This window comes from Podarcis melisellensis (assembly GCF_964234715.1).
Source record: "Podarcis melisellensis genome assembly, chromosome: 4".
Lineage (NCBI taxonomy): Eukaryota > Metazoa > Chordata > Lepidosauria > Squamata > Lacertidae > Podarcis > Podarcis melisellensis.
In genome coordinates this window covers 7,677,818-7,698,486 of record NC_138531.1, presented here as the reverse complement: position 1 = coordinate 7,698,486, position 20,669 = coordinate 7,677,818, and the positions used below count along the sequence as shown (strand labels likewise).

The 20,669-nt window shown below is 40.7% G+C and overlaps 2 long non-coding RNA genes across 2 annotated transcripts in view; one reads left to right on the top strand and one right to left on the bottom strand.

Moving 5' to 3' along the window:
* LOC309367755 overlaps positions 1 to 5,221 on the top strand; it is an 80,111-nt gene extending 74,890 nt beyond the window's left edge. Inside the window, exon 3 of the long non-coding RNA XR_014167324.1 lies at positions 4,387 to 5,221. This is a non-coding gene — a long non-coding RNA (uncharacterized lncRNA). The remainder of the gene's footprint in view (positions 1 to 4,386) is intronic.
* LOC309367792 overlaps positions 1 to 20,669 on the bottom strand; it is a 95,191-nt gene that overhangs the window by 3,978 nt on the left and 70,544 nt on the right. The gene's annotated exons all lie outside the window — the stretch shown is intronic.

Sequence of the window (20,669 nt, the reverse complement as noted above, 5' to 3'; positions counted from 1 at the left end):
GTCAGCACCTGTGCTTGGAAATCTATTGGGAGCCAACGTAAATCTTTTAGGAGTGGTGTTATATGGTTCCAGTGGCTGCTCCCTGTCACCAGTCTGGCAGCTGCATTCTGGATTAGATGTAGTTTCCTTCAAAGGTAGCCCCACATTGCAGTAGTCCAAGCGGGAGATAACCAGAGCATGCACTACTCTGGCGAGACAGAGCATGGGCAGGTAGGGTTTCAGCCTGCATACCAGGTGGAGCTGGTTGACAGCCGCCCTGGACACAGAACTGACCTGTGCCTCCATGGACAGCTGCGAGTCCAAAATGACTCCTAGGCTGCGCACCTGGCCTTTTAGAAGCACAGCCATCCTTTGAAATGTGCACTTATCTGAATTTTGTGATGCAGTTCTCCAACCAAACAATTTTTTAAAGGGTGTATTAAGGAAAATGGGCCTAAAGTGACCCACATTGGTGAAAATAGCACCAAAGTGTATTATATTAGGGGAAATTGCTTCACAAAACATACACATGTGTGTGTTAGGCAAAATTACAGAAAAAAATGTGTGTTACATATTTACACTGAAATGCCAGTGAATTTTCATAATAAACTGATGTGGAATTGTGAAGAACTGAGCATGAGATTGGAAAAATGAGAATCTAACAGACTACTGTCATATCCACATACTGATTTCAGATCAAAATCCATGACCACAGCCTGTCCTGCAATGATACAAGGGGCCACCTAATTCACTAGTGGATAGTTGTTAATTTGAAAATCCCAGAGTGCTGAAGTTAAAGACACAAATAAAATCCTGGGACGTTTTTCTTTCCCCCACAAAGCTGGTAATAGGTTCACAATTCATCATTTCTGTCTTTAAAGATGTGGCTTTCCAGCAAATAAAGTTTTATGTCTTTCAACACCCAGAGTAACAGGAAGACACTTAGAAAATTGTGGGAAGGCATCCAATCATCAAAGCAACTCATATCTAATCAGATAAGAATGTGATGGATTTAAAAGTCACTGAAACATTAAAAGAGCAAGTCCATGTTAACAGTTGTATGTAAAGCTAAAATGAATAGGAACTTATTTCCCTTTCGTAAATAACATTAACACCATGAAAGCTTTTTTGTACAGTTTCCTTGAAAACATCTATTGTACAGTCCTACCCCCTAGTTCATCCTTATTCTTGATCTACTCTACTGTAATGGAATTTTTACACAGAATTTCCCATTCTTTCAAAGATCAGCCACAAGGGAAATATTTTTACTTTTCACCTCTAGGGCACATGTTAGAAAACTAGGATGGGAAAACCATTTGGTGGGGTAATAATTGTTTTTATCTTTATATGACAACCTTATTTTAAGGCCCGATTGATTTATGGTTGTTATTAGAAAATCATTTGTCAACTTAAGAAGAAGAAAAAAGCTCATGTGTGAAACAAAGGGGGTTAAGCAGGTCCCTTTCGAGACGCATCAATCCATTTGCTAAAGAGCAAAAGCTTGTTCTATTCTCGTTCAAGGACCCTTCATACAATTATATCATATTGCAACCAGAAGCAGGTGGTGAAATCATTTTACCCCATAGCCTCAAGAAAGGAATCCAAAAAGGTCACATTTGAAAAGGTCACTAAACCACTGAATATATTAGTGCTTAAGGAAGGTGCTAATGGGTTTCAACATTGAAAGTTCCAACAATAATGATAAGAAGGAAGAAACAATGCAGCTCAAAAATTGCACTCCTTTCCCCAATATTTCTACATTTTAAGCATTTGTTGCTGCTTTGGTACTGACCATCAGATTGTATGAAACATTGCATTTTTGGTATTGTTTTCACTTTGTTTTTAAATTGTTGTACTTTTTTATTAGCTGGCCTAAGCTGTTACAACAGGAACTGTGGGGTATCAGAAAATAAACAACAAAAACCTTTTGGCCTTGTTAACTCATTTTAACGCTTCCAGAAGAACCCCAAAATCAAAGGATCTGTGGCTAAAGCAACATCTGCTGCCCATTTAATAGACTCCAGTGGAAAGTTGTCAAGTTGAAATTCATATGCAGATTTGACATTGTTGGGCTGGGACTGGAATGACTAGACCACAACTGAAAGTATCTGACCCTCTTTGTGTGTTTTTGCACACTGTTCAACTTACTTGGCCAACTTCTTGTTAGGTTATTACACCCACTAGGACTGGGTAGAATAATAGAATAATAGAACTGTAGAATTGGAAGGGACCACAAGATTCATCCAGTCTAACTCCCTGCAATGCAGGAATCCAACATGGGTCCAACATGGGGCTCAAACCCACGACCCTGCTCTACTCTCATGCTCTACTGACTGAGCTATAATGAATGTTGACTGGCTGTTGCTTGCATTTGTGCTCTGCATATCATTGGGGCATGCTTATTTCTTGCACTGTTGGGCCTTCTAGCCTACAGTAAGACAGCACTTTGTGCAGCAACAACATCCTTTCCCAAGCCACACTTGTCAAATGTTGTTTGGGATTTGCACTTAAGTCTCCATCCAACACCTAATCTGAGGTTCAGATTTTCTTTTGAAGGGGGATTTGCACTGCTGCCCACTGATGGGCAGAGCAATTCACAAGCAATTCAGACTAAAATATGGAGGCCAACCTAGAGCATTTTCACACCTGAGGCTTAACTTGTGTGTTCCTACATCCTACAGATGCTTCCTACAGGCATCCTACAGGGAGCCAGTGTGGTGTAGTGGTTAAGAGCGGTGGACTCGTAATCTGGTGAACCGGGTTCGCATCTCCGCTCCTCCACATGCAGCTGCTGGGTGACCTTGGGCTAGTCACACTTCTCTGAAGTCTCTCAGCCTCAGTCACCTCACAGAGTGTTTGTTGTGGGGGAGGAAGGGAAAGGAGAATGTTAGCCGCTTTGAGACTGCTTCGGGTAGTGATAAAGCGGGATATCAAATTCAAACTCTACTTCTTCAACATCATCTGGTTGGCCACTGTGGTAACAGGATGCTAAACTGATGCAGCAACAGTGGTACCTTGGTTCTCAAACTTAATCCATTCTGGAAGTCCATTTCAAAACCAAAGCATTCCAAAACCAAGGTGAGCTTTCACATAGAAAGTAATGCAAAATGGATTAATCTGTTCCAGACTTTTAAAAACAACCCCTAAAACAGCAATTTAACATGAATTTTACTATCTAAGGAGACCATTGATCCATAAAATGAAAGCAATAAACAATGTACTGTAGTCACACAAATCAATCGATCAGTAGCTGACAGTAGCCCACAGTCACAAAAACAAAACGAAAAAGAGCCACAAAAACAAAAATGCAAAATAAATAGCAAAAACAGACAGACCTCAGCGTAAGACTCAAATCAGAAGTGTAACACTCAAAATGGAGCATATTCAGCTTCTGAAAAAGGTTCGCAAACCGAAACAGTTACTTCTGGATTTGCAGTGTTTGGGTTCCAAGGTGTTTGGGTCCCAAGTTGTTTGAGAACCAAGGTACCACTGTATTCTTATGCTATGTTATGCTTTTGAGTTCTCCTCATGTCATTTGTCCGGTTATTGTTCATGAGAAAAAAATGGATGAGAGGCATTTCTAATGAAAAGGAACATTTTGGCAAATGTAGGTTTTATGTCTGCATTACATACCTGATAAAATGGCTCTTGCTCCAAAGTGTTGCATGTGAAAATGTACGAAGTCTCATTCAGTCTGATCCAGGTTGCTCTTCATGGGTAGGAATGATACTTACATAGCGCTTCTGAGCACTGAAATATATGTATCTCTATTCAGTTTAGCAAGGGAAGTTTGGGGAATTGGAAACAGAGATGCACACACACACAACTTTCCACAATTTATTGCATTTGTATCCTATTCCACTTCCAGTGATGTTAAAGGCTATGTTTCACACGTACCCACTGGGGTGAATGAAATTTAGTATGTTGGTCAAAAAGCCACAGTTCTTAACACAACAGTGTTAACATTAGAAAATGGGACAGAAGTGTGCAATATTCCTCACATTTGAATGCACCCTTAGTCTGCCAGTGAAGGAATAGACTTAAGGCAGCTTTCACCCTTCATTCCTTCTGCTTGGCAATGCCACGAGTCACCTGCTTACCAGCTTCAAGTCCGTTTTCTGGTTAAAGAAGCAAATGGTTACCGTAGGAGCGAGCAAGCAGGGAGGAGCAAAAATAACATATCAGCTTTTGATTTGCTGGCCCGCTAGTGAAGAAAGTGTTGTGAGCTCCCCCTTTCACATTGTGTATGTATCATCTTGGGTAGTACGTGTAGTTTTAAGACAGCTAATAAAAAAGGAACTATGAAAAATGTGGTACTGAAGGTATTTGACAGCCAACATATAGAAATGATTTGACATTATTGCATAGAAATTCCCGAAACCATCAGTCCTCTGTTTTGGGTTGCAGTTAAAAAGACAAGCTGGATAGTTACACTCATGAACATAAGACACAATGGCCATCAGGAGAAGAAATATCGGTTCTTGACTTGAACACTTTTACATTGGAAAAGGGCTGGCAAAGATTTCTGAAGAAAAAGCATTTGTGGTGTCAAAAAAGCAAAGACTGTGACTGATGAAATCATGCAGACACATACTGAAGGTAATGCGGCGATATCAAATTATAGGCAAATTTGGAGCAAAATGCTAAAAGTTAACAGGCAAACAAGGTAGAATTTGGCAATCTACCCGTAAATAAATAAGCTATTTTTCTTTTTAAGTGAAACTTGTTTGCTAAACAGCATGGTAGATGTATGCACTGAGCAACGCTAGTCCTAGAAGGAGTTACATGAAGAATGTTTTCATTAAACTTTTTATCTTCTCTATACAAATTAAATTGGGACTTCTACTCTGGGTTAATGAGGGTACGCACAGGAAAGTGATGGATGGCTGGTGAAAGACCCTGTGTGAGAGGCAGGGATGCGAAGATCTCCCAGGGTGGGAGGCTGGGAGAAGAAAGGTGAGAGAAGGGTCCACCCCCTTCTGTGTGAGACATGGGTTGAGATCTGCCTTTGAGAGAGGGCTTTCTAATTTCTCCCCTCTTTTTCTTTTCTTCTTGCTTTTTTCTTTGTTTTTAATTTTTATTTTAACTTTGTTTTTATTGCCTGATATGATAAAAAGTGCAATAACAACTTAAATTGGAAGCAACATTTTTACCATAATTTGATAAAAAGTTGATGGAGCTCCCAGGTACTCCCTCTGCTCACCCTGAAAACTCAAGGCTTTGGTTCTATGAGATAAGAGCTGCCTTCGACACAAGATCTACCCACCTTGGAAGAATGGCAGATGAAGGTGATAGACTACATGGGACTGGCAGAAATGACTGGCAGAATCCGAGACCAGGGAAGAGAGACGGCGGAAGATTGGAAGAAATTTAAGGACTATCTTAGGAAATATTGCAAAATTAATGAATGTTAGAATGATGTTGGTTTAGAAATTAAGTGGTTTTCAGCTGTAATGATTAAGTAAAAAGAAAAGAAAGGTTAAAAAAATTAAATGGAAATTAAGGGAGAGGATTTGTTGAATTAATAATGAAATTGGAATACAGAAAGGGGAGGTATGAGGAGGTCGGGGAAGTAAGTTATAAGAAAATAAGGGAACGAAACCTTATTTGTTTTTAAATTGTTTTTAGTTTTGTATTTTGTCTTTTTTATATCTGTTATTCTCTGTGTTTGTGTTTTGTTTTTGCTATTGTTCTTTTTTCTTTGTTTTTGTATAACTTTTAAAAACTTCAATAAATATCTTTTTTTAAAAAAAAAAAAAAGATAAGAGCTGCCTTCAAATGTGGGGCCTATTGTGATCGTTTTACTACTTATAATGCTTGTGCTTCTCTTCCAATTTTTCTATTGTTCCTTTTACACTGCAGTATCTGTTGTGATATGTAACTGTGGCCTTTTCGTTGATATACTGCCTCATCGTGCTAAACAGTGGGAAAGAGTTGTATGCCAGGATACAGCTCCTGATTTTGTCATGTGAGCGTCAGTGGTGTGATAATAAAAATGGCAAAACACAAAAGTGCTTTTTCAAGTTTGTGGGGTTCTCAACATCCCCCTCCCCAAAACAAATTAACATGGGAATGAGTGCTAATCTTCTCCTAGATTCCATTCTGTTTCCTGAAGAGGCTTTTACCATGTGTCAAAGATCACATAAACACAATAATTAACAGGTAAGAAAACATCAGGAAGATGGAATGAAGTGCCCTCTGAATGCAGCCAAGAACTGAATGTTGGCTATTCATTAAACCTGTTATGATCTTAACGACAGCACTACACAATTTCCTTAGGGTGTGCAGGCAGTAGATGCTGTGAAATGACTTAGCTGTTTTTTTATCATTCTGGAATTGCGGTGGGAAACAAAGAAAAATGAGAATTCAATGAGGGCGAGCTTGGTCTCAGAGTCTGCAGGTGTCAGCGACTGAGGAGGGGTGTGTTGCCGCCTACCCAAGAATGCCCCATGGATGACACAGAGGAAGAAGACTTAGATCCAGGACAGTGGTGGTGGGATATGGGGAACCAGTCTGTGAAAGGAACAAGCTGGGAGATGCCAAAAGCAGGGGGCTTGAGGGAGCATGGGAGTGGGTGGAGAAGAAGAAAGCTGTTCCAGGACAGGACTGGATGCTGAGAGTCTCAATGTGAGTGCAGACTCTGACAGAGAGGCAGAAGCTGTTTCTATTGCTCAGCAACTAGATAGTCCTGTTCCAACTAGCTCTCCTCATCCACTAACCCCCAGAATGAGAAGAGTCCTGCACATTGCTGAGCAAAGGGCCAGACAGGCCAAGAGGGGAAGCCCTCCCACTCGCCACAGTTTGCCGTCAGTGAGGGTGTCAGAGAGGGGAAGGAGGGGCCAGACGCCAGTTACTGCAATGTCTTCAAGTAAGGGAGACGAGCCTAGAGGAACGCTGTTGTGTTTTTACTTCTGTGAATAAAAGTTCATTGCATTTCACATCTCAAGTCCTTTTCCCTGACCTGTGGGTGACCTGCATTCTCTTGGCAGCCCCTTGGCAGCCAGGCCTCTGTATTTGCAATGCTCTTTGGAGATGGGAGACAATGAATAATAAAATGGGTGTGCTGAATGTTGTATCTGATTGACATACTGCAATTTTCATTGGCCATTTTCCGTGAAGCAATCTTCAGATTCATCTTGAATTTCACTTTAGGCAGTTTGGTGCTAACATAGATTGTGCAACTTGTCCCTCCCACCAAGATGTTTCACTAATCTGATCTAGGGCTGCCAACTTGAATAAAATATTGGGGGGGGACCAGGTAAGCCCCCCCCCCGCATAATTGATCACAAAATGTGGCGTGCACACCATTTGAATGGCAATGCCCATAAAAAAAATTGGGGGGTGATCCTCTCAAATATGGGGTGTGTGTGAAGGTAGCTTGGCCTCTAGGAATTAGCTCTTATGATCTGATCAAATTTAGTTGGATTTCAAAATTCCTGTCACCTTGACAGGAAGGAACATGAAATTCTGAGGCACTGCTGATGTAGATTTTTTTATAGTGCTGAAGGCAATGCAGCCCAAAGACCACTCGAAAGTATCTGCCACAGAATACCTATATATATTACAGATATATTACAGATGAACCTATTGAGTGTTAATCAACTATTCTGGACAGAAGCATTGTGTTTTAGGGAACTGAGCATTGCAGTTAGTTTACTTTCTTTTCTCTCAACATTTCTTAGACAGTTCCCTCTCACAATGTATCTCCTAGCTGTAGGCTTTCGGTCAAAGATTTGGCTGATTATTTCAAATTAATACACGATCTCTCATTTGTACAACAGCAGGCAAGGTACACCTCTCCTCTCTACCTTTTTAGTATGTATTAAAACCGCTTTATCTATAAAATGTCCAAAGTGACTAATAGCATCTGAAACCTGAAAAACAGGGCAACAGTAATAATCATATCAAAGTGGCAAACAGCAGATAAAATCCAGAAGCAGGCAGTCAAGAGCTAAAACATTATAGATATTTAAGATAGGCCAGCAGAAGTTTACATTTTCATGGGACAGCCTCAAAATATAAAACCAAGAGGATTACAACAACTTCAGAACAGAAAGGTCAACTAAGTGAGAAGAATTGGGAGTTTTGCACCGGTGGAGTGCCCAGTAATCACCACTATCACCTAACCTGTTGAGAATATGCACATCCTTCCCTCTTTCTCTCTCATTCCTATCAGGGATGGAGAGATCATGGTCCTGCAAATGTTGCTAGGCTACAACTCCCATCATCACTGACCATTGGCCATGCTGGCTGATGGGAGTTGGAGTCAAACAATATCTGGTTCTTCATCCTGTCTCTATAGTTCACAATGAATTTCACCCAGGAACCATCTGTAATGCTTCTATTTGATTTATTCCTATTGAAGTGCAGCACACTCTCCTTTTGGCTAGTAGAATGTCACAGTAGTGCTGAGTTTATTATTAGTCATTCCATGGCTCCAGGAAGCAGCCCTTGATAGGAAAGCTCAGCAAATAATGGATGGCACATAGCACATATTTGTATAAACACTGCTGATCACTCTTCACTCACAAATGGAAGAACAGAGGTGGGAGCCAAGTGTGGGTAAATAATGATACCAAATGAGAGTCAACACATTTTAAACACAAGGAAGGTCATGATAAACCACAGTTACGTGGGAGCACAGCATATAAGAAACCGAGCCAGTGATTATGAAATATCTGTATCAAAATAGCAGCTAGATAACAAACAATATTGTAAGACTAATGCGTTTCCCACTAAAATGACAAGTTCATGTTTATATAAATGCTGCTGTATAGATGGGCTTTAGGTAAAGCTGAAATGGAAATTCTCAAATGTTCAATATTTGGGAATTTTCAGATTTTGGCCTCAACATATTCATATGGGAAACCTTCAAAATCACATTTTGAATGTGACAGGTTTAATTCAAAGTGTGAATGTTTTAGATTTCTTGGCGTCCCTCGAGTGTTTCAATCTTGGCAGGCAACCATTGTGAAATCTCACAAGCTGTCAGCTGTCAAATATTAATTACTATAGCATGTTGTCTACCCTATGCTGTATGACAAAAAATGCACATACCATGACGTAACTATCAAATACTTTGCAGTATTAAATGCCTTTGCATGCCAGCCACCATATATAGCACACCACTGGTTTTCAGAGTGTCTTCAGATCCCATAAAAATCCCTAGAGATGACTACAGTTTCTGTAGAAAGATGAAGGCATTTGTTTAAAACTGGGGTACAGAAGTAGAAACCTGTTGGGCTACAAGCAGAAGGGAAGTGGCATAAAAAGGAAAAATGGGGAGAATTCAGGAAACTTTCACTTACACATACCTTTTAATACTCGCTAAAATTCAAACTTCAGAAAAAAAATCTATGCAGCACTAGTCCTCTTGTTGAGATCTAGACGGTAATTCCCCCCTACCCCAATATTATAAACTATTTCAGGGCTCAGGGCTGTTGGTTGTGTAAATTCATGTCAATAGAAGCCAAGAGTACATCTGGGGGAGAGGTAGGAAACTGGTTTTTTTTCTGTTTCACACCCTGCTATAGTCCCAACATCATTTCCCATTTTGAAGCTCTTTGAAGATTTAAAGCAAGGGTCAGCAGGGGGCCAGTCCACTGTCCCTCAGACCTTGTGGCGGGGTGGACTATATTTTGGAAAAAAATTAAAATGAACGAATTCCTATGCCCCACAAATAAGCCAAAGATGCATTTTAAATAAAAGCACACATTCTACCCATGTAAAGACACCAGGCAGGCCCCCAAAATAACCCAGAGATGGATTTTAAATAAAATCACACATTCTACTCATGTAAAAACATGCTGATTCCCGGACCATCTGTGGGCCGGATTTAGAAGGCGATTGGGCCAGATCTGGTCCCCAGGACTTAGTTTGCCTACCCATGATTTAAAGGGTCCCAACCAGCACCAGTAGAGGCCTCTCTTGAAATGACAATAGGAGCTTCAGAGAGGAGATTTTTGTTGAAGCCATGGCAGGGAGAGAAAGAGTTAAACTTAATTGTGAGTCAACAAGGTCTGGATGTCGCTATTAGGTAAACACTACACTACCCCCCCACACACATAGAAATGCACCTGTCAGTTTAATCTTGGGGGTCTGCCTTGGTAAGGTTTAGGCATTCATGGCACCCCAAACATGCACATCTATTTAGACACACACGCATACAAACATATGTATCCTGTGCATTGTACACAATAATATGCATGGTAAGAAAGGCATGCAAATAATATTCAGTCGGGATGATAATCATGGGGAGGGGTCTTTGCTGCCTGCCCCCGACACCTGCTGTGGTCTTTACACCTTCAAGCTCTAACACCATGTACTCTGAAGGTGAAGAGGGGCCCGGTTGAACCAGTAGGCTGTTTCCATGTGCTATAGACATTTTGCACATATCCAGATTGAACATCACAACTCAGCTCAAACATCTATTGTGGTTATACTTGCTCAGCATTTCAGAGCAGGGAGACATAGGGGGCCCTTTTCAAGCAGCTCCTAAAGCAGTCTGCTGGATTATCTATACCACTTCCCTTTACACAAAGACAACCCCATCCCTGTCCACATTACATATTGGACATTAAATTCTTTCCCTGCGAGACTAACTTTTCTTTTTGTTCTGCCTGAATTCTTGTCCTCTGAAGTCTCAGATTTAAAAAGAGGAGAGTTCATATGGTATAATGCAGCTTCAAAAAGAAATCACAGTCTGTTTCTCCATTATAAGCAGGATTAAGAACCGCAAAAAATGAGCTAGTCCACTGCGTTTACTCCTGATCTTCCAACTGCCTAGCTGAGAAACAAGACCATTGTCATCTCTTCATCCTCAGTTTTAAGTCTACAAAAGTCTTTAGCATAAGTAATATGTATTAAAGTGTCAATAAACTGTCTGCAGTATTTGAGGCCTAGTTAGCATTTTTATTGAGCTCCTTGTGTTAGCATTTTCTGAAATTGACTTTTATTAATTACCAATTTAAATCCATAACTCGGATAGCACAGGTCACTAGTAAGTGGGTCATTTCAACATTAGATGTTTTTACCAAGAGCAGTGCTTAAACTTCAGCAGATTTTGCTGGTAGCAATTAAAATAAGCATGTACCACAGCCTATTTATCATGGCAACTAGACAAGTTTAAGACATTTACATGGTGCTCTTGATGAAAGGTAGCCTTCCACCCTATGGCTGTTGTTCAATAACATGCTCATTTCCCATAATTGAGCCTAATTAAGGGAAACTGGTTATTTACCTGTCGGTAAAGAGGGGAAAAATAATTTTGAGTGTAAAATGCAGCCTGGGGAGATATAATTGCTAAATTCTTGACTGGCCTCCGTGGGAGATTTGGTGTGGAAATTATTGATATTGTTCAATTATGCTCGTGCCACACAGTGTTGGATTCCATTTTAAAGGGTTGTCAGCATTTCTTCTTCAAAGCTTAGCAGTAAGTTGTATTTATAAGGCTGCAAGAGAAAACTTCACCCTCCTCTAAGAAAACAAAAAAAAAAAGTCAATATAGAAGGAAATGTTTGGAAGCTTATTTGAAAAGGACAGTTTTAGTCTAAATGTCTATGTTTTATTCCCATCCCATTTCATTCTTTCCCCGCCATCTAAAAGGTCTCCAAAATGACATTCAATACTCAAATCTTGAAATACGAAAACTCATTTATATGCTACCTTTTGGCCCTCAAAATGGCCCAGTGTGCTTTACGGCATTAAAAACTGACAGTCTAAGCAAATAAATGACAGTGCAAGCCTATATATCTCCACACGGAAGTCCCATTGAGTTTAATGGGGCTTACGTCCAGGTAATGGAGTATGGAATGCTGTTTAAAACTCCAAGCCTATTCTCATTTACCTGGTAGTAAGCCTCATTGAACACAAGGAGACTTACTTCTGAGTAGACATGCACAGGAGTTTAGTGTTACTCTGTTTTAAAAAATGAAAATGAAAGCAAACCTATAAGAAATAAACAAAGCCATTGTAATCCACAGGCAATGATTCCTCCCCCCCCCCCTTTATCAAATTGGTAATGGAAGCTGATAAGGCCATGAGATCCAAGAGGCCATCTTGGTTGTGAATCCTGGGAGGGTTGAATGACTCCAGCTACAAAAGCTGAGGCTGCTGAACTGTTTAGGGGCTTTTGTTGCTGTTGTTAATATTATTTGTTATTTATATTTATATTTATATTATTTGTATCTTTATTTTTAGATCTTATAACGATTGGTTCTCTCACACACATCCAGAAAAGAAAAAGACCGCTTTGGCTTAGGGACAGGGGTGGAGACAAAATCTGTTCAGTTGGCATTTCTTCCTTAGCATAGAGAGGTTCTAAATATTTAAAGAAATTGATAGGAACCTATCTAATTTGCACTTCCCAAAGCAATATGCAAATAGAAATGTAGCAATCCTTCAAAAAGTGCACTTCTCTAAATTTTGCAATACAGTTCTCCTGCCTAAAAGAATTTTTGCAAAAAAGCATATATTAGGGGCATAAAATACACATTAAAATGTTTCATGCTAATGAAGTTTCCTCCACACTTTCCTTATAAGTTGATACGTAAATTAATTTAAGATGGGAAGCATGAAACCGTAAAAAAATTGACAGATTTATTGATTCCCTACTTAGCCATACTTTCTAGAGATTTTTAAAGGCCAAATCTTCCATCATCTCCATTCCTTTTCATTGTGTCATATATTCTACAAATGGTCGAACAGACTGTGGAATATATCCAAGAAGTTTGCAGGTCATCATTGCTTGCTTGTTTGTTTTTAAAAAGAAGAAAATTTCACAAGAATCTCCATAGATTCCACTCCACTTGGTATCCTCCTGGTGTTTTTGATCACAGCTCACAACCTCTCTAAACCATTGGCCATTCTGGCTGGGGCTGGTGGCAATTAGAAGCCAAAATCATCTGAAGGGCACCAGGTTGGGGGGGAATGCCCTGTGAGGTAAAATTTGTGCATTTTTTCTCTCTCTTTATTTTCTATGTTTGCATTACAAGACACACACACGCCCCCCCCCCCAAGAAAGAAATATGAGGACTACCCCTCCTCCCGAAAGCAAACACTCCCAATAAATTACATGGTGGGTTTTTTTATGAAGGTGGGTGGTGAAGAAGCAAAGCTTTATGATAGTAAATACTGTACACAGGTTTTTATGCTTCCTGTATAAAATGTACTATAGAAATGTAAAGTACTTATTATCTTGTTTATTGTATTTTGACTTGTGGGATAAACCTCTAACTGATTGTCTTGAGAAGAGGTATAATCTGTTACACTCGGCTAACAGTACTATTTCCTTCTTTCTTATCTTGTGTTTGGTCTGTTCAGACATGTTTGTTCTTCTTGCTGATCTTTTAAAATGTGTTTAGCAAAGTAAATGATGGATGGATTCTATTAATGTTCTTTAAGTTCACGTGAAGTTTGTGGCGCTCTTTTTCTTTCTGCGTGCCTTAACGTTGGGTTGTGAGTTTTCAGTTTTCTCAATAGCGATAAACAGAAGTTGGCCAACCTCTTCTTTGGATGGAGATGCACTCTCCCTGAGGGAGCAGGTACACAGCTTTTTTTGGGGGGAGGGGCTTCTGGAGTCAGGTAGTCCCAGGTGGCCAGAAGGCCCTTTACCAGCGACACCTGGTATAGTAGTTATGACCCTTCCTGCAGCAGGAGAGCTTGAGCACAGTAGTGAATTCATTTTTTTTATAAAGATATTTATTAGAATTTTCAATATTAATATAATAGAAATCAAAAAGAAAAAAGAAAAAAACAAAAATACAAAAATACAAAAGTAAAAAATAATTAAAAACACACAAAGTTTCCATAACTTATTTTCCTTTAACTTATTTCCCAGACCTCCTCATACCTCCCTTTTTTGTATTCCAATTCAAATTGTTAGTTCAGCAAATCCTTATCAATAAACTTTAACCTGCTTCTAAACCTTTTTTCCATATTCTCTTAAAACATTACAGCTGGAAACCACTTAATTTCTATCCGACATCATTCTAACATGCATTGATTTTGCAATATTTCTGTAAATAGTCTTTAAATTTCTTCCAATCTTCCTCCACCGACTCTTCTCCCTGGTCTCGGATTCTGCCAGTCATTTCTGCCAATCCCATATAGTCCATCACCTTCATCTGCCATTCTTCCAGAGTGGGTAGATCCTGTGTCTTCCAGTACTTTGCAATGAGTATTCTTGCTGCTGTTGTAGCATACATAAAGAAAGTTCTATCCTTCTTTGGCACCAATTGGCCGACTATGCCCAGGAGAAAGGCCTCTGGTTTCTTCAGGAGGTAGTGAATTCAAGACTGCAAGACTGCAATGCATTCTATCTGGGGCTTCCCTTTCACTTGATCTGCAAGCTGCACTTAATGCAGAATGCTGCAGCACAATCGCTGACAGAAGTGAGGCTGTGGCCTTCATCTAGACTTCCTTTTGTTATTATTTATAGTTAAAGATTTTCTGGAGTTCCACACTTTCTAGGCACAGGTCTGGGCTTTCCCAGCGGGTTTTATTTTGTCCCAGTGCTTTCTCCATGAAAAACTGCATTCTACTGCTAAATCAGAGCAAACAGCAATCTGCGGAAAATGTGACTGTTATTTGCTTCAATTCAGCAGCAAAACACATATTTTCCTGGCAAAAGAACCCAAAAAAGTGGGGGGAAATGCTCAGACATGGAGCTTTGAATCAAATCAAATACCTTTGTTGGCATCACAGTATAAAACATTTCAGGTCACTGGGATAATTAAAAGGACAAGGGTGAAGCTGTTGAGAGTCATAAGATCCCACTGTGATCGTGTGCACTTAGATATTCTGCTATGCCCTGTCTGTTCCCCGAAAAGGATGCTTTGTTGGGAACCCTTTCGGGTAAAATTGTGGCTAGGAAGGAAGCTACTAAAGCAGTGATATCTTTCTCCCCAGCTGCCAGGAGAAACCTCATGGACTTCTTCTCAGAGTTATAGGCCGGAGGTCCAACATTTTGACATGGAGCTTTCAAAACTGTGCCTAGAAGTGTACCACAAAATGAATTCCTGTCTGCATATTCAACTTCTCCCCAAAGATCTGAACTGGTTGCCCATTTGCTACTGGACCAAGTTCAAGGTGTTAATGTTAGTAAAGTCCCGAACAGCCTGAGACCATTTTACTTGTAGGAACACCTTTTGCTCCATATAAGCCCACTTGGTCGCTTCAGTCTGCAAAACTGGCATGGTTAGAGGTCCCACAAAAATACCCATTCCACACTTGTAGGAATTCAATTTTTTAGTGTTGCAACACCTACATTTTGGAATTCCACTGTATTCCTTTTGGCCCCTGCTTAAAACATTTTGCTTGGAAACATTTTTCTTAATATAGACCTGATACATCTCAATTATCTATTCATATACGGAGTATATAGCTTGGGAGACCATGAGTAGAGACAGCTGTGGACACCCTATAACATTCCAGACTACAGAAAATATTTCTCAACTGAGGAAGAAACAATCAGAGGAGAAAGCTTAATATATGAATGCTCTGTGCATATTTCACTCTTAATCTGAAAATGATCAACTTTATTGTCTTGTTCAGAGGAAGACAATCACAAACATTTGCCAATATTGCTGAAATATCAACTGAATGGTTTTGCTACAAAATCATTCTTATTTAACAAAGCTACCGCCTCTTCCTTCAGCATGACAGATGTAATCTCATTGTTACTTATAGGATCACCTTACACTGAATGCCGGTTCAATCTGTTACTGTTACAGTAGAAATGAAATACTCATTCTGCACTTGTAACAAATTGAAGCATTCATACAATAGTTGCACTCTTTCTAAAATCCTTTGCCGAGGCCATTGCAAAATAGCTGCAGCCATGTGTTTGACGGGCCTTCCTTGCCTTGCATCAGCTACAGCAGGCACAGCAGAGAGGTACAGTGGTACCTCGGGTTACATACGCTTCAGGTTACAGACTCCGCTAACCCAGAAATAGTACCTCAGGTTAAGAACTTTGCTTCAGGATGAGAACAGAAATTGTGCTCTGGCGGCACGGCGGCAGCAGGAGGCCCCATTAGCTAAAGTGGTGCTTCAGGTTAAGAACAGTTTCAGGTTAAGAATGGACCTCCGGAACGAATTAAGTACTTAACCCGAGGTACCACTGTAATGGGAGAATGGGAAGTGGTACCAAAGTAAAAATTTCCTCCTCCTGCCCATGAGATGGAATAAATGGCTGCTCACCTCTATAGCCTCTGATGCAATAAATACCTCCCAGGACTGAAAGAGGCAGGGCTTATGAAAATCCAATCAGCCACTTATGAAAGCTTTTGCTAATTTGCTTTTCCATTATTCATTCTAGTTAAGGGAAATTTGAATATACAGGTATACCAGAAAGAAGAGGATTTATGCTTGACATCTCTTTCAGGTGGCTGCCGAGGAATTCAGGATTAGGCCAGCAGATAGAAAGGAGATTTGCAATCTTACCAAAAGGCTAAGGAATCTACTAATGATATAGAACAGTCTATCATCACCGATATCCCAAAATGGGCAATTTCAAAATTTAAAACTGGTCACCACAGATGTGTGTTTATGGTGTCTGCTGCACCTGAGTAAAAAAGATATGTCAGTATCTTTTCAGTAATAAGCCCTACTTAAGTTTGTTGCATGAGGACAATGATTAAAATTTATTAGAGAATTTGTTAACAACAATAAAAAACATTTGTTTCATTACATATTTTCAAAACAAAGAAACAAACAAAAAAACAAGCAATATACATTTTTTCCCACCACCAGATGGGACTTATTTGCATGCACATAGATTTAAAACATTTTTCTTTGCTTGCTCACACTTCAATATGTCTGTGTGTTTCTGTGACCTCCTCCTCAACTTCTATGTAAATTCAGTAATGCAAAGTACACCAGGGTAGATTGGCAACTCATCTCTCTCATATGTTTATCCAAAGCATAAATGCCATTTATGCCAACTTCCTTTTAACTTCTACAATGTTTGTTACACATAATTTCTCCTGTAGAATAGGCTGCTGTCCAGACATTCCCTTCCCTTTTGTAGGGATGAGTTCTATCAGAGCACTACAGGATTAGCAAGGACTGTATAGTTTGAGGGCTCTTTGAATCTTGCTCTGGTAAATCCTCAAATGTCAAGATTAAAGGGTAGAATTTCAGAAGGTAGAACTGCAGGATGCCAAGCTCGTCCCTTGAAATTATACCTCTGCCTGCTTCCTATCCCACCCCCCACCTCACAAACCTGAGTTATGGGCATCTATCACGTTGGTGGTTCCAGAAAAAATTCTCCTAATCCTGCACTTCACACGCCCCAACCATCAGATCCCTTTCCTGGCTGGTGGCCCCAGAGCCCTGTCCTGCTCTAGAGAAATAACTTGATGCTTCCCACTCCACCAACAATTTTGCATGCGTCTCTGGCCAGCCATTTTCCCCATCTGCTGTCTCAGCAGCCAAAATATATTTGTTGGTAATTAAACTAATCTTTACTGGCTTCCCAAAGACTTGAGTTCTACCTGGCTTTCTTCTGTTGGGTTTTTAACGGATGCTCTGGTTTGTTCAGAACTGCAGGCAGCAACCTCATGCCAAGACCAGCCCACCATCTTTTAGTGCATAGAGGGCGGAGGCTTGTGTGAACCGCCATTATGTTATTTCTTGTTGAGCTACAGATGTATTGCTTTAGCTGGAACCGCTGGATTTCTTCAAGACTGACTACTGTCATCTCTGCTTCAAGGATATATATCTGCTGCATATTGCAAGCATGCTGTCCTTTTGTTGCTGTTACTTTTGTCTGGAATAAACCGCAGCACAAATCATTCTACCATAGCAATATAAATCAGCCTCTCATGGTCAACAAGCCTAAGAGACTGAATTTCAACCAGAGAGGAGGGGTGGTGGGGGGAGGAGAGAGAGAGAGAGAGAGAGAGAGAGAGAGAGAGAGAGAGAGAGAGAGAGAGAGAGAGAGAGAGAGAAAGAAAGCTTACTTCCCAGAGAGCAAGTTCTTGGCATTTATCTTAAAGGATTGTCCATTCCAAGTAGCTAAGATTAATTTTATCTTACGTAGCATAAGCTAGGAATGGGAAAACTGTCTTCTCCAAATAAACTGCAAGTTTTGTAGAGGATAGAAAATCCAGGCCAAATACAAGCTATAAAGAAATAGAGAAATAATACCTGTGAAGCTTACGTGAACTTGCCTTCTCGAGTCAATCACCGATAAAGTTATTTTTCCCCCTGGGATTATGGTGGGGGGGGGGGAAACAGTAAGCTCATTTCCGCACACGCCACCATCCCAATTACCCCCCTCCTTGGAGATACCCTGCTGCCTAGTGGGAAGGCGAGGGGAGGGGCACGGTGGCAGGGTGGTACCCGCTCAGTGGCAAGAGCACCAGATTGGCTCGGCTGGTGTGTATCCTCCCTGACAACCTCCCTGCTGCCTCATGCTTCCCCCTCTCGTCAAGAAGCAGCGACTCAGCATCCGAGAGGTCGAGTAAGAGCTGCCACCCTAACCCTACCCCACAATCTGCTACTGGTTTCAAGAGTGTGGGACGTGAGCCAAGAAATCATTTGGCTTGAATTTTACTGCAGCCATGAACGGCCCTGCTGCTCTCTCTCAGCCATCCATCTGATGCATAAGGGTAATAATACTATCAGACCTTACAGAGTTGTAAGGTTTCATGGGCTAATACCAGTGGAGTGCTTTAAATACAGGAAAAAGCTAGTGGGAAAACATTGCTGTAGGACGTTAGGTGTATGCTCAAAAGATGGGGTTAATGGGACCAGAAGCCATGGTGTTTCTCACCATTCCAGATAGTGGAAACAGTATTCAGATCAGCCCTGTATGAGCAGTCAGGGCACAATTCCAATTCCTTGTTGTTGTTTAGTCATTTAGTCGTGTCCGACTCTTCGTGACCCCATGGGCCAGAGCACGGCAGGCACTTCTGTCTTCCACTGCCTCCCGCAGTTTGGTCAGACTCATGTTTGTAGCTTCGAAGACACTATCCAACCATCTTGTCCTCTGTCGTCCCCTTCTCCTTGTGCCCTCCATCTTTCCCAACATCAGGGTCTTTTCCAGGGAGTCTTCTCTTCTCATGAGGTGGCCAAAGTATTGGAGCCTCAGCTTCACGATCTGTCCTTCCAGTGAGCACTCAGGGCTGATTTCCTTAAGAATGGATCGGTTTGTTCTTCTTGCAGTCCATGGGACTCTCAAGAATCTCCTCCAGCACCATAATTCAAAATCCAATTCCTTACTTCCACACATAAAAAGTAGCTTTTCATATCCCACTGATTTATCAGCTAAAACAATGGTTTGGTACCATTTTCTTTATGAAATGGTTGCATTCAGACACTGGGTGGTTTCTGTAAGGTGCTTCTTTTCCCCACAACTAATTTTTTTAAAAAATAAATATGCCATTCTGTAACTGTTAAGTACCATGATTTAAATCACACATTTACAAGTTGTTCCAGTATTACCGAAAGACATTATTGAATTAACATATTTTACTCTGAAAATTCACTAGGGATTTATGTAAAATGCATTTGCATTTCGTACTTGAGTGCTTCCCAGTCAAAGTATTTCTTTTATTTCATATCTGAAATATAGTTTGCCCAGCTCCGATGTTGACCCATTTTAAATATGGTCATTCTTGAGGTATCTTAATTGGAAAATCAGACTTTTACAAACGTTTTGTTTTTAACCTTATAGTATAATACCTTTGGCTCCAATCTGGAGAATTTTAATCTTTCTTAATTTCCATTTAAATCAATGGGGCAAAAGTTCGTTGCAGTTATGGCTGAAATGAAAAGGTTTGTGCATTTTATAAACGGTTTCGTCCCCTAAGAAAAGCACCTCTTTCAGATAATTTGGAGGGAGAGTTCCTAAGGATATAGAAGTATTCAAACAAGCATTCTGTGGGGACAGGCTTTGATTTGAACAGGTATGAGGAGGCCAGGTCCCTGCTTTGCCAAGACGACTGGGCTATTACTTCCTGCTTTGCTGCACTGTGCGACAACTGTGATAGCAAAGGTGGAAATGAAACAACCACAGGGAGGGGGCATTGGTCTGGTTGCCTTAGCAACAAGGGTATTTCTCACTCTCTTCCTCCATTCATTCTAAGTGAAGGTAATGGAATAGGCCCCATTTGCCCTCTGTGACACTGGCAATGTGGGGCTGAAATGGCATCTAGAGAGAACTAATTACCTGTGTGCTGATTCTTGCGAAGCTAAAAGAATCCATGCAGAAGAGGGAGGTATCAGGGGAACGTCAAAGTTTGCAGAAATACAGACAGACCCTCCCTTTCAAGAAGGGAGTACAGTCAAAACTCGGGTTACAGATGCTTCATGTTGCGTTTTTTCGGGTTACGCACACGCCGAAACCTGGAAGTACTGGAACGGGTTACTTCCAGGTTTTGGCAGTCACGCATGCGCAGAAGCACTAAATTGTGCTTTGTGCATGTGTAGAAGTGCCGAATTGCAACCTGCACATGCACAGACGTGGCACTGCGGGTTGCGAATGCTGCGGGTTGCAAACATGCCTCCCGCATGGATCACGTTCGCAAACTGAGCATCCACTGTACCCTATATCAGCAGATGAGGACTGAGTGCATGCAGACAATGGAATGCCTGGGTGTCTGGCTGAATCCCTGAACACCAGCACTCCTCACTGCCAACATTTTTGTTCAGGGGTCAGCAAACTTTTTCAGCCATGGGCTGGT